General features: G+C 43.7%; 1 long non-coding RNA gene across 4 annotated transcripts in view; it reads left to right on the plus strand.

Moving 5' to 3' along the window:
* LOC147372364 (uncharacterized) overlaps positions 1–13,414 on the plus strand; it is a 188,134-nt gene that overhangs the window by 20,326 nt on the left and 154,394 nt on the right. For 3 of the 4 annotated variants that reach the window (XR_015164028.1, XR_015164025.1, XR_015164027.1), the window contains exon 1: positions 11,031–11,239. The exons of the other annotated variant lie outside the window; for it this stretch is intronic. This is a non-coding gene — a long non-coding RNA (uncharacterized LOC147372364). Of the gene's footprint in view, positions 1–11,030; positions 11,240–13,414 lie in introns of those variants that run through there. 4 annotated transcript variants of the gene reach the window in all.

Here is a 13,414-nt window from a genome sequence, read left to right on the forward strand (position 1 = left end):
GCCTCAAAAAGGATGGTATTAAAGCAAAGAGAAACAGCCTTGCAGTGTGCTTATTAGAGAGCTCCCCAGACCCTAAATCACAGCCCAGTTATTTTGAGTTTAGTTACTTCATAACAAGTTTATTTATTAATTTAAAACCTATGGAAGATTAAAAGCAGCTTTTTGAAAAGTTATTTTATCAGAGAGAGGAGGAACGGCCAGAAGCAGACACATTGACACCAACTAGGAAAGGCAGTTAAGTGACAGGAAGGTGGAGAGGGAACCTTTCAGGATGCAGAGGAGGCTAGGACCATTTGGTGATGGAGAAAGCAGTTAGAACCTTCTGTAGGTACCAAGGGCATCAGTGCTTTATAATATCTCAGAGCAAAGTGTATATAATGCTTATTATATGACAGGACCTGTTCTAAACACTTTATGGGACTAATTTAATATTGTAATAACCCTTGCAATCCTCCCATCATCACTAGTTTATATATATATTTTTAGTTTCCTATTATTGTGTAGCAAAAATGTAGTGGTTTCAAGCAACCAGTATTTCTTTCCCAGTTTTCACGGATCAAGCATCTAGGTGTAAATTAACTGGTCCTTGGGTGCAGGGTCTCTGGTAAGTTTGCAATCCAGGGGTCAGGCTAGAGTGGTCTCAGAGTTAGACTGGGGGAGGACTCACTTCCCAGCTAAGTTACCCAGCTGTTGGTTGGATTCAGCTTCTGTGGCTGCTGGACTCAGGGCCTCGGTTCCTTGCTGGCTGGAGTTTCCTGCCAAATGGGTCTTTCTATAGGTCAGCTTCCAACATGACAACTTGCTTCATCTAAGAGAGCAAATGAAAAGAGTCAGAGTGATTGTGGGCAAGATGTTAGACCTTATCTAATCTTTGGAATGACTTCTATCACTCTCGCTGGGTTCTAGTTCTAAGGAATGAACACATGGTTCATCACAGAAAATAGTTAAAAGCAAAAATAAAAGAGAAAATTAACTGCTGTGCTATTACACAGAGCTATTCTTTTTATGCATGTATTTAGCTGTGTCGGGTGTCAGTTGCAGTACGTGGGGTTTTCACTGGGGCACACAGACTCCCCAGTTGTGGTACATGGGCTTGGTTGCTCTGCAGCGCGTGGGATCCCAGCTCCCCAAACCCGTGTCCCCTGCATTGCTAAGTGGGTTCTTAGCTGCTGGACCACCAGGGAAGTCCCCAGAGGTAACTTTTGCCAATGCTTTGTTTCTACTTCCGCTAGTATTTTTTTTCCATTTGTGAATGTTGTGTCATCCGTATTTACATCTGCATCTAAATATGTAACTTTTCCTCTCCTTTTGAATGAAAACAGCTAGCCTTAACTAACACTGTGCTAAGTGCTTACAAAGGCCCACTGTCAGGAGCCCTACTTCTTGTCACTAAGTTCCTGGGAACTGACAGTCTAGGGAGGAAGTTGGAACCAATGCTAACAAGGCACAGTTGTCATGAGGCTCAATGTTTTGGGATTTCACCTGACATCTTCAGTATGACGTGGGCACAGCATCTGGTCCTAGCCCCGCCAGGAGGTGTGGGACAAACCTCTGGGACCTGACCTGGGGACTGCCTTTACTGACACCCTCTGACAGCCAAAATGGTTCTCTACTCTATAAGCGCAATTCTTTTCTTAAAATCCCTCACCATAGGGGGAATCCTCTGAAATTGAAAAACACCATTAATTCCAGTCCTCAAATTGACTTCCATCCTGCTAAAAAAAAAAAGACAAAAAATAAGACAACCTGCAAATCACATCAAAATGGACAAAACTGCTTCATTTGTTAAGTTAGCCTAAAAAGCATTGCCCTTCACATCTTCCTCTGCATAGTATGGCTGTGTACTTGTTTTCATTAATCCATTACACAGAGCACAGTGAAGACATGAAGATTTTTCTCTTGAATTGCAAAGATGATGCTAAAATTTTAAGCAATTCAAACTTTAGTGCAAACAAATAAACAGAGTGGTAGTGACAGAACAAACAAACCGATGAAAGCAAAGAGTTACACTGCCCTCTCTGAAGAGGTTGATATCACCAGGCATAAGGCACAAGATTGTACTCCATATAAATGAGCAAAGCACCAGGATTCTGAGAGGAGAAGTTGATCAAACAGGTACTCACTGAACAATGGCAAAACTCACCCCATGGTCTCTTGACTCAGGCATTCAGCTGTCTGTAAGGTGAGCACAAGGCAAATGCACCTTCCAAAATGCAAAGATTTTAGTAGATGAAAGAAGTCCACTACAGAAAACTGGGCTGATAAGATGAATCAAACTTCCCCTCTGTGTAATTCTAGCCCTGTTGTACCAAAGGCTTCCAAATGTATCAGGAACTGGGAGATTAGCTACTCTCTCTTTGAATCTTCTACCTCCAAATTTATTTCTCCTAGTCTTCTTCATCTCAGTAAATGATAATATCTTACATCTATTAATAGTTACTTACCTAAATTAAGAACTGGTGGCTCAGTTGGTAAAGAATCCACCTGCAATGCGGGAGACCTGGGTTTGATCGCTGGGTTGGGTAGACTCCCTGGAGGAGGGCATGGCAACCCACTCCAGTATTCTTGCCTGGAGAATCCCCATGGACGGAGGAGCCTGGTGGGCTACAGTCCACTAGGGGTTGAAAAGAGTCAGACGCAACTGAGCAACTAAGCACAGCACAGTACAAACTAAGAACCTAGGTATCATCTCCATGACGGTCAGTTTTATGTGAGGCTGGTCTTGCTCCTGCTCTGACCTGGAGCCCTGTTTGGAAGCAGGGAGGGAATATTGTCAGTGGTCCCACTTCCCTCACTGAAGTTAAAGTCCTGAAGCTCCCATGTTGCCTGCGCTGGAGGCAGTGGCCAGGTCAGGGCTGCTCAGTGGGCAACTCAAGGTTGAATGGTGTTTCTGGGCAGCCAGGAATCACGTGACTTCATTTGGGCTCCCAGAGAAAGACTTATTTCTCTGCATAGTGTAAAAGTGTAATTTTCAAAAGGTTAAACAAGCATGATTCTAAAATTGAAAAAAACTCATCATTCATTCGTTAATCAGAGAACCAGTAATAAGCTGAAACCTGTCCAAGAGTGTTTGAAAAACTAGGAATATACACACATGCATTAATTATAGATAATATATAATAATAGAATATATAATATTAATTATATATGTTTATAATTATATATAATTATATACAAATATGCAATTGTATAGCTATATGTATTATATAATAATTATGTATTATGTGTAATTGTATGTACATGTAATTTAAAAGATTGCTGGGTTTAAGTCCAACAGGGTCATACATCACAGCTTATGGGGTATCTACTTCCCCAGTCTTAAATTGTTTGCGTCTCTACCAGACAAAATTCTGCAAGTGAACCTTTGCCCTTACAGGGTTGTAAAATAGCCCGGGAAATAAAAACTAAAGACCAGTACTGCCCTGAAAATGTGCTCAGCAACCTCTTTTGTCTATTTCCGGCAATCAGATAATTTTTCTGATAATGGATTCTAATGAAAGCTCCCTGCTCAGGATAATTTGGTGGTGGTTGAAAGGGGCTCTGTACCAAAGTTCATCCTGACAGCCTGCCATGGCGTCCCATTCTTCACTTAAGATTTTTAAGCCTCATAGTTAATATTTATTAAGCACCTTGTTGTTCAGTCGCTTGGTTGTGTCTGACTCTTTGCGACCTCATGGACTGCAGCATGCCAGGCTTCCCTGTCCTTCACCATCTCCTGGAGCTTGCTCAAACTCATATCCATTGAATTGGTGGTGCCATTCAACCATCTCACCCTCTGTCATCCCCCTCTCCACCTGCCATCAATCTTTCCCAGCATCAGGGTTTTTCCAATGAGTTGGCTCCTCACATCAGGTGACCAAAACATTGGAACGTCAGCTTTAGCATCAATCCTTCCAAAGAATAGTCAGGGTTGAGTTCCTTTAGGATTGACTAGTTTGATCTGCTGGCTTTCCAAGGGACTCTCAAGAGTCTTCTCCAGCATCACAGGTTGAAAGCATCAATTCTTCAGTACTCAGTCTTTAGGGTCCAACTCTCACATCCATACATGACTACTGGAAAAATCATAGCTTTGACTATACAGACTTTTGTTGGCAAAGTGATGTCTCTGCTTTTTAATACACTGTGTAGGTTTGTCATTGCTTTTCTTCCAAGGAGCAAGCGTCTTTTAATTTCATGGCTGTAGTCACCACCTGCAGTGATTTTGGAGCCCAAGAAAATAAAAAGTCTGTCACTGTTTCCATTGTTTCCCCATCTATTTGCCATGAATGATGGGACCATATGCCATGATCTTCATTTTCTGAATGTTGAGTTGTAAGCCAGCTTTTTCACTGTCCTCTTTCACCTTCATCAGAGGCTCTTTAGTTCCTATTGGCTTTCTGCCATAAGGATGGTGTCATCTGCATATCTGAGGTTACTGATGTTTCTTCCAGCAATCTTGATTCTAGCATGTGCAGCATTTTGCATGGTGTACCCTATCTAGAAGTTAAATATGCAGGGTGCAGTATACAGCCTTGACATACTCCTTTCCCAATTTTGAACCAAATTTAAGCACCTACTCTGTGCCAAAAAGTGCTAAGCACTTTATATGGATAACCTTATTAACCCTTCTTATTCTTTAAAAAAAAATTGCTTGTATATTGAGTATAGTGGACAGTAAAGAAGACAGAGTGCTGAAGAAATGATACTTTTGAACTGTGTTGCTGGAGAAGACACCTGAAAGTCCCTTGGAAATCAAGGAATACAAACCAGTCACTCTTACAGGAAATCAACCCTGAATATTCATTGGAAGGACTGATGTTGAAGCTGAAGCTCCAATACTTTGGTCACCTGATTTGAAGAGCCAACTCATTGGAAAAGACGCTGATGCTGGGAAAGATTGAAGGCAGGTGGAGAAGCGGGTGACAGAGGATGAGATGGTTGGATGGCATCACTGACTCAGTGAACAGGAACTTGGGCAAACTCTGGGAGATGGTGAAGGACAGGAAAACCTGGTGTGCTGCATTCATGGGGTCTTAAAGAGTCAGACATAACTTGGCGACTGAATAACAAGTTGACTTACAATGTTGTGTTAGTTTCAGGTAAATAGCAAAGTGATTCAGTCATACATACACATATACCCCTGAAGGACAGGGAAGCCTGGTGTGCTGCAGTCCATGGGGTCACAGAGAGCTGGACATGAATGAGTGACCGAACAACAACAACATTGTATTTCTGATGAATAGACAGTAAGTTAGCATCTTTAAATAGGTCACCCCAAGAGTGGTTCCTTTCAATACTAGTAGACTTCATGGGGATGTGCAGTGACATGGTGAGGAATGGGCTTTTAGGGCTGCTTCTAAGTAAGATGAAGGCAAACATGCCCCCTGATTGGCATGTTTGGATGTCCCCTTTTGTATCTCTTGGCCAGTTTTACTGCTTCCTGGGCCAGCGTATCCTCCATTGTCCCCTGGTGACCCTTTTTAGGAGAAGCCCTGACACCAAGGTATCTGACTCCTTCTTCCCACTTAGGACCTTTTGGACCCTCTTTCCTCCCTGTTGACATGTGGACATCCTGTTTCTGTTTCCTTGGAGCCTGCTTTTGGAGTCTAGCTAATCTGCTCATGTGATAATGGGAAGTCATGCCTCGTTTCCTACCCCAGATAACGTATTCTCATTTTATTTTTACTCAGACACAGACAAGTGGGGAACTTGGAGGAGCAGAGCCAATGCTCTTAGATAGCATCAAAGTTAGCAGCAGTCCAGCCTTCTTGTTATTGTTTTTGCTTTAAAAGAGGACAAGCCAACCAACAAAACAGAAGTTGTTTTGCAAACTCAGGTCCAGCTTATGGTTTGTTGTGGCTCTGAAATTCTTTTCCCCCATTGGACTCTTACATAACAAGGATTTCTCTGGCCTGTAGATTGTGCACTCCATTTTTCTAGGTGATTTGCATAGATGAGAAAAATGTATTTAAAATATTCTCCCTTCCCCACCAACACAGATAAGATGCCCATTTCTTTCCATCTCCTTTGCAGTAAGGCCCTTCCAGGGACTTCCCAGGTAGTCTAGTGCTTAAGACTCTGAGCTTCCACTACAGGGGATATGGGTTCAATCCCTGGTCAGGGAACTAAGATCCTGCATGCTATGTGGTATGGATGGCAGTTCTCACAATCCAATGGCCCTGGCCCCATCCCACTGAGAAATTTAGGGATATCTGTGCAGGATAAAGTGTGACAAGGCCAGAGCTCTGGCCCTTGTTCTTCTCTGGCTTCTTTCTAACCAGGCAGCTGAGATGTGACTCTAGAGAATTCCCTTTGCTCATTTTCCCAGAGCCACCTATGCCTGTCCTCTTTCTCCTCCTATCTTTGTCCTCTGAGATGCAGGATGCCCTCCACTAAGGGGGTTATCTCATTTCCTTAGTCACTAAGGAAAAAGAGGAAGAGCCCATCCCATGGAAGAGAATCAGAGTCATTTCTGCTTTGACCTCCCACCCAAGCCACACTACACTTACTTCAGTAGCCCCAGTGTCCATCATTGTGTATTTAATCTGGATGAGACTTCCTTCTCCCCTAGTGGGGAGCCTTAATCTTCTCCTTGAGTTGATAAAAGCAAGGTGAACACTCTGCATGTCTCCTTTCCAGGCAAGTGGCAGACATCACTAATCAACTGTGATTTTCCACTGAGCCTTGGGGAGGGCTGCACCTCAGCAGACATTATAAATCTGTTGGAGTTGGCCTTGGAGAGCAAACCCATTTGCCATCCTTTGCATAGCAATGATTTTGTGTTCACAAAGGAGGGTGGGAAGAGGAGGAATTCTTCAGTGGCCCACAGCTAACGAGACCTGGAAGCTGGGAAGGAATATATAAAAAGAGCTGTTTTCTGAGATTGCATGTAAATTTAGCTTTAAGGTCAAAAGTTTTACCTGGTTCAAAAGCTTTACCCGTTTTGGGCCTGTCTGGGATATATCCATTCTTTTCTGCTGAGTAGGAAACACACGGTGCAAGAAGTAACTCCACTTAGGGTAGTGGCACATCTGCTCCTTGGGAAGGAAGGAGTAGGTGATACGTTACAAGGATGCAGGCATCCAGAGGGTCCCAGTAGAGAAGGAGGGGGTCAGAGGCTGGGGTTGAGCGGGCTGAGCTGGAGGGGTGCAGTTCCCTGGCAGCTCTGGTAGCCCATGGTGATCCCACAGAACCACATGTATTCTCTTTGTCTGCTGCTGGTATTTAGACCCGCTGCTGGGATGTCCTGGCAGGACTGTCTGTCCAAATCCATTCAAAATTGATTTTTCTGTTTTCGATGGGGAATTTTGGCCAGGATCCCTGTTGCCCCCATTTGGTGAGACAATCTTCCTTCCTTTCATCTTATTAGCTGCCTCACCGTGGGAGTCTGAGCCTCCAGGTTCCCTCTTGAGCCAGTTCAAATGGCCTGAAGCCATCCCAAGGATCAAGGTGGGTCTGTAGGTCAAGGCTGAAATGCCCAGATGCATGTATTTAGAGCAGCAGCCTCTCTGCGGGGTGGACACAGCCCAGTGCTGAGAAATTGGGTTCTGAGCCAGGATTCCCTCACTCTGCTAGGGAGCTGAGAACATCCAGAATCAGAACAGAGGAAAAGAAGGAGTCAGAGGAGAGAAGCAGAAGCCCCATAGGAAACATACTCACAGGATTTCCTCCAAGACCAGCTCCTCTGGTCAATGCACCTATTTGAAGGCCTGTTGCCTGGGAGCTTGCTGTGCTGTCAGGAGCAGATGGAGTGTTGATGCATGCCAGGTGCTCTGGGAGCCTGCGAAGTGGAGGAAGCGTGAATCCTTTCCTCCAGGAATTTACACCCAGACAGAAGAGATGACAAGTACAAACCTAATGAAAATTAAATGTGGAGAAGACAGACAGCTAAGAGATGCTAAGAGGAGTGTAGATTATGAGGAACTACAATCTTCACTAAAGGCTTTAAGAACTAGACTTACAGGTGTGTGTGTGTGTGTGTGTGTGTGTGTGTGTGTGTGTGTGTGTATTTGCCAAAAGCTCTCAGTTCTCTGGATAAAGGGCTCTCATTCTCAATCTTGGCTTCTTGGCTGTACATTGGAGTTAACGGATGAACTTTAAGAAGTTCTGATGCTTGGCTCCATCCCCAGAAATTCTGAAGCAATTGAGTCTGACTCTAGTGGGGACACCCACAGGGATAGACAAGTTCAGGTTGGATGATTGGCTGGCCTCTGGGGCTCATCTGATTTGACTGATAAATAGGAAAAATGGTGGTGGTGTGAAGGAGAGCGCAGTTTCTGTGAGTCAAATGGGAGATACCGTCTTTACTCTTCTCTGGGGTGGGTGAGGAAGGAGGTGGTCTCTGGGTTGTGTTTTCATGAGGCAGGCTTCCACAGCCCCAAAGCAACACCTCCTTCTAATTCTTTAATTTTAATTAACATACCCTGAGTGGGAGAACTTTTCTCATTTCCTGCCTTCTCTTCCCTCCACTCGTTCTTGCCTTCTATCCTCTCTCCCTTCCATAAACTTTATCTACAAATATTTATTAAGCATGTGCCACATCCCAGGCACAGTTTTTCAGGTCCAGCAATGAACCAGGCAGATTAGTTCTCAATTTCAAGGAACTGACACCTTAGGTGATTGTCATAAAGCACATGTGAAGGTGGTGGAAATGCATGTACCCGAAGAGTCAGCTGTGGGTGCCTTGGTGCTGTATTTTGTAGCTGTCCCAGAATCTCTTGTAAGCCCAGTATTCTGCTCTCCCTGTCAAGTCCCCAGACACGTAGGTGAGCCCTTTGAATGTACCAAACCAATAGAAGTCCTGAAGGATTACAGCCCCATCTGATATCACCTTGAGTTTTAGAAGATCCTCCCGACTTGCTTAGCTCTTACATTCAACAAGGATGCATCCCTGTTGCTAGGAATTGTGGTGAGATATCTATGATGACAAGGAAAAAGAATTATATCAGGGCACAGAAGACCTGGGTTTAAATCTTGACTCTCTCACTTACTGGTTGGAATACCTTGGGGACATTACTTACCTGGGCTTTCTCAGGTTCAATTCTCATTCATTGTTATAACAAAATATTTTCTGAGAGCTTATTGTGAGCTACTTAATCTGTTGGGAACTTTCCATATATTATTTTGTTTTAATCCTCACTCTGTTCCCATGAGATAGTTGCAGTTAGTACAGGGCTCAGAGAGGTCAAAAAGTATGCCCACGGCCACATGGCTGGTAAGTAGCAGGACAGGAATGAAAAGCCAGGCTATGTGACTTGAGGACCCCAGCTCTTGTTGTATATTAGAAGGATGGTATTTCCTCACTGGCTTGTTCTGAAGAGTATCTATTGTGTGAAAGCTGAAAGGGGGTGGACAAGTGCTTGACGCACAAGAGCCTCCCAGTCATTAGTAGGGGATTTTTTTAACCAATGTGCTTTATGACTATGGGTTAACTCTTTCCTAAATCATGATATTATGCCCCTGTAGGAACTCAAAAGGGTCTAAACAACTAATAATACTTCTCAATGTCACCAGCCCCACATTAGTTAGTGTTAGTCACTCAGCCCTGTCCTACTCTCTGTGACCCCATGGACGGTAGCCCGCAAGTCTCCTCTGTCCATGGATTTCTCCAGGCAAGAATACTGGAGTTGCCATTCCCTTCTCCAGAGGATCTTCCCAACCCAGGGATTAGACCCAGATCTCCTGCATTGCAGGCGGGTTCTTTACCATCTGAGCCACCAAAGAAGCCCCACGTAGCAGCATTCATAATAGAGAAATATTTACAGAGTGCTGTAAGATTTGCCTACTTCCTGGCATCACCATAAAGTTAGGCATTCTGCAACTTTTTATAGAAGCATGAAAAAAATTAGACAAGGATACCACTTCTCATTGCTATTATGATCAAAAGATTGTTCATTTCCTCATGGAAAAATTCATCAGACTGTGATAAATGGTTATGACAACAAAAATGTCACTTAATATTTTTGTACAAGTTTTCGCAGGTAAGTCTTCAAGCCATATTCTTGCATGCATCTTTCCAGCCTCGCTTTTCATTCCTCCTCTTGTATCATCCCTTTCTCTGTGGCATTTGAACCTCATGACCACTTGCCTTCTAGAATATCACCCTCTCCTCTACTCTCACCCTTGACACAACTCTTCTCAGTTTGACTGGTTCTTTCATCTCTGCCTGGCCCTTAAATGTTGCAATCACTACCTTTGAGGCAAAGTATCATCCATTCATTGATCCATTCAACAAAGATATCTTGAACACTCACTCTGTGCCAGACAGTGTTCTAGGTGCTGCGGGTACAGCAATGGACAAGACCTCATGGAACTACCTGCTGTCATGGGGGTTCTGTGCTAAAGGGGGAGGCAGATAATAAAGTAAATCTGTAAATTATAGGGAGTGATGGATGATACCAAGCAAAAGGAAGAAAAACAAAGCAGGAAAGGAGGAGGGATGCTAGAGTTTAAGTCTAAACAGGTGGTCAAGGAAGTTCTCAGTGAGAAGATATTTATGCAAGGACCTGGAACCAGGGAAAGAGTGAGCCATAGGGCTTTGAGAGGAGGCCCCTGCCCCCAGAGTGTCTGAGGACCATCAGGGAGCTGGTGTGGAGGGAGGGAGGGAGTGAGCAGGAGCATGGAGGAGAGGAGGTCACGGGAGGGCTCCTGAAAGCTAGGTACTACCTTCTGACACTGCCATGAGGACATTGTCTTTGGCCATTGCTGGGCTCTGAGCAGAGGAGTCATACCTGACATTTTTCTTTTTCCAATCACTTGGTTTTTTAAAAATAAATTTATTTATTTTTTGGCCACACCATGTGGCATGTGGGGGTCCTTGTCAAGTCACAGAACATTAGATAATGGAACAAACATTTATTTATTATTTTTATGGGTTATTCATTTTAATTTCCACAATAGACTGATAATACGTGTTGTTGATACCATTTTACAATAATTAAACTGAAACTCAGAAACATTATTGGTCAAAGCACCTCAACTGTAATAGTAGGAATGGAAAAGGAGATCGAGACTCATTGCCTTTTGATTCTAAATCCATGCTTTTTATTTTCTAGCTAGTCAGTCCCCTCCTATCAAGAGTTGACATCAGATTCATCAGAACTATAAAAATAAAATACTGATAGCAAATAAACAATTAAAGGCTTGGCCTGAAAACCATTCATCTAACGTCATCTCCTTTTGAAAGGAGTGGGAATTGTGTGTATCTGGGAGCCTGGCCTGGGAATGAGACATCTCAAGTGAATGCACATGAGTATTGTTGGTAAGCCATTGTTTGCTCTTCCTTTTTGAGGGTGTTGGGACAGGCCCACATGGCAACTTTTTATGATTTCACTTGGCATTGTGACCTAGGAGTTGGCATTGGGGCCCCACGGCATGCTGGGATACTCCTTATCACAGTAGATAAAGGAGCTTGAAATCACCAGCTGGCCTGGATTTCCTAGTGAGATTGGAGGGGCAGATATAGCTGGGAGGGGAAAGGGCTGTGGGTAACGTCCTGGGAGAATGATTAGCTGTGGAAGGCCAAGAGGGCCAGTTTAAAACAATCCTCTTTCTCCAGAATCTTTCTCTGGGCATTTGATAACATAGGATTCCAAAGGCTGAAATGGTATAGTTACATAGTGACTCTGCTGGAAATGAGATCCTTTATTCCAGCTCATAATCTCCTTTTTCCCTTCTGGAAAAATACCAAATGACCTTTTTTTTTTTTTTTTTTTAATGTGGGCCATTTAAAAATCTTTGTTGAATCTGTTACAATTATGGCTTCTGTTGTTTTTTGGGTTCTGTTTTTTTTTGGCAGTGAGGCATGTGGGATCTTAGGTCCCAGACCAGGGATCGAACCTACTGCACCTTTTGCATTGGAAAGTGAAGTCTTAACCACTGGACCACCAGAGAAGTCTCCCCATGTGATCTTTTATATGGATAAAAAGCCAGATCCTCCAAGTAGACTTCCAATTCCTAGGTCCATTGGAAATGTCCAGTGTTGGAGACAAGGATTCAGTAGCTGGTCTTCCTTTCTGTCCAGGATATCGTCCCTTGTTTCCAATCATCTTTTAAATCTGGCACAGTCGGCAGAGATCAGCAGACTGGATGGTGTGTGCTGGCTGAGAGTGTGCACTCAGGAAGTGGGGATAGCTTTTGGGGGGAGGGTGGAAAAGCCTTCAAGTGGCCTCAGGCTGCATCTGCGTCTTTCCAGCCCTGGTCTCCTTGTAGATCTGTGCAGGTGTGGCAGCAATGGTCATTGCCAAACCCTGGTATAATTGAAGGAGTAGGGTTTGCTTAGGCTCAGGATCCTCTCTTCAAATAAGATATTCTAAATTACGAATTCTTTCAACAGACAGTAGGCACACAGTAGAGCCCTGATACTATGTGAGGTGCTCTGAAGCACAGCAGCTTCAAAGACATGGCCCGTCCCCTCATGGTGCTGAGTGTGTAGTGGGTAGGGGGTGCCGAAAAAGGGCACATATATGGACTATGTCATGGCTCAGGCAGGAGATAAAGTGTTCTCTTCTCTGAGAAGGCAGAGTCAAACCAAGCTGGGAGTGTGGGGTGACATCTAAGAGAAACTGACTTTTTGATTTCAAGAACAACTTTCAATGCATTTTCTAAACTCCATGCTGTTTGTTTCTCTGGACAAAAATATCTGGGAATCATTACACTTCTGTATGCTGAGAATGCAAGACTGACCTCTTTACTTGGGACACATCTCAGAGCTGTGTCTGCAGTGAGCACCCTTGAGGGATGAAGTAACATCTCCCTCAAGGACAAAGGGCAGGCGGGCTTACCTCTTGCTATAAAAGTAGTGGATTCCCCAAGGCTCAGTGTCCCTCAGCTGCAATTTGGACTTACTGGATGTAAAGCCTCCATCTGGGCTTATTATACTGTCACGTGGAAACTGGAGGCCAGAGAAACAGATGCAGACATGCTGCTGCTCATGCTGCTTGCTGTGCTGGGAGCAGTGACATCCTTTGTCTCTGATCCAGGAGTCTTGTGTCATCTTCTAGCATCCAGGAACATGCTAACTTGTGAGCTTATAAAATTCTAGGCCCAACAGTGCCCCTTTCACAATGTGAGGAAAGGCTCTTTCTGTGCTATGCTTGGTTCAAAAGGAAGAAGAGAACCCTTGGCAAGGTGGTTTGAGCCCCCTGTTATATGACAGACACATAACATGATAGCTCTATCCCACTGGCGCCATCATAGTTCTCGGGGATCTGAATTGAGATGCGATAGGTTATTCTAGAGCAGAAATTCCCGGAGTGTTTTCCATTTTGACAGATGAGCCATTTTTTTTTTTTTCAAATTTGTAAGAAACACTGGTATATATGAAGAACTCAGGAAACTACTATTTTAAGGATACATTTTGGGTTTGAAAGTTACTTTTTTGTTGTTGTTGTTATTTACAAGTATTTCAGGAAAGAATGTTCACGAACCCATTTCG

Source organism: Bos grunniens, chromosome 5, assembly GCF_055505025.1.
Source record: "Bos grunniens cultivar Pamir isolate PY7600 chromosome 5, Bosgru_T2T1.0, whole genome shotgun sequence".
NCBI classification, from domain to species: Eukaryota; Metazoa; Chordata; class Mammalia; order Artiodactyla; family Bovidae; genus Bos; species Bos grunniens.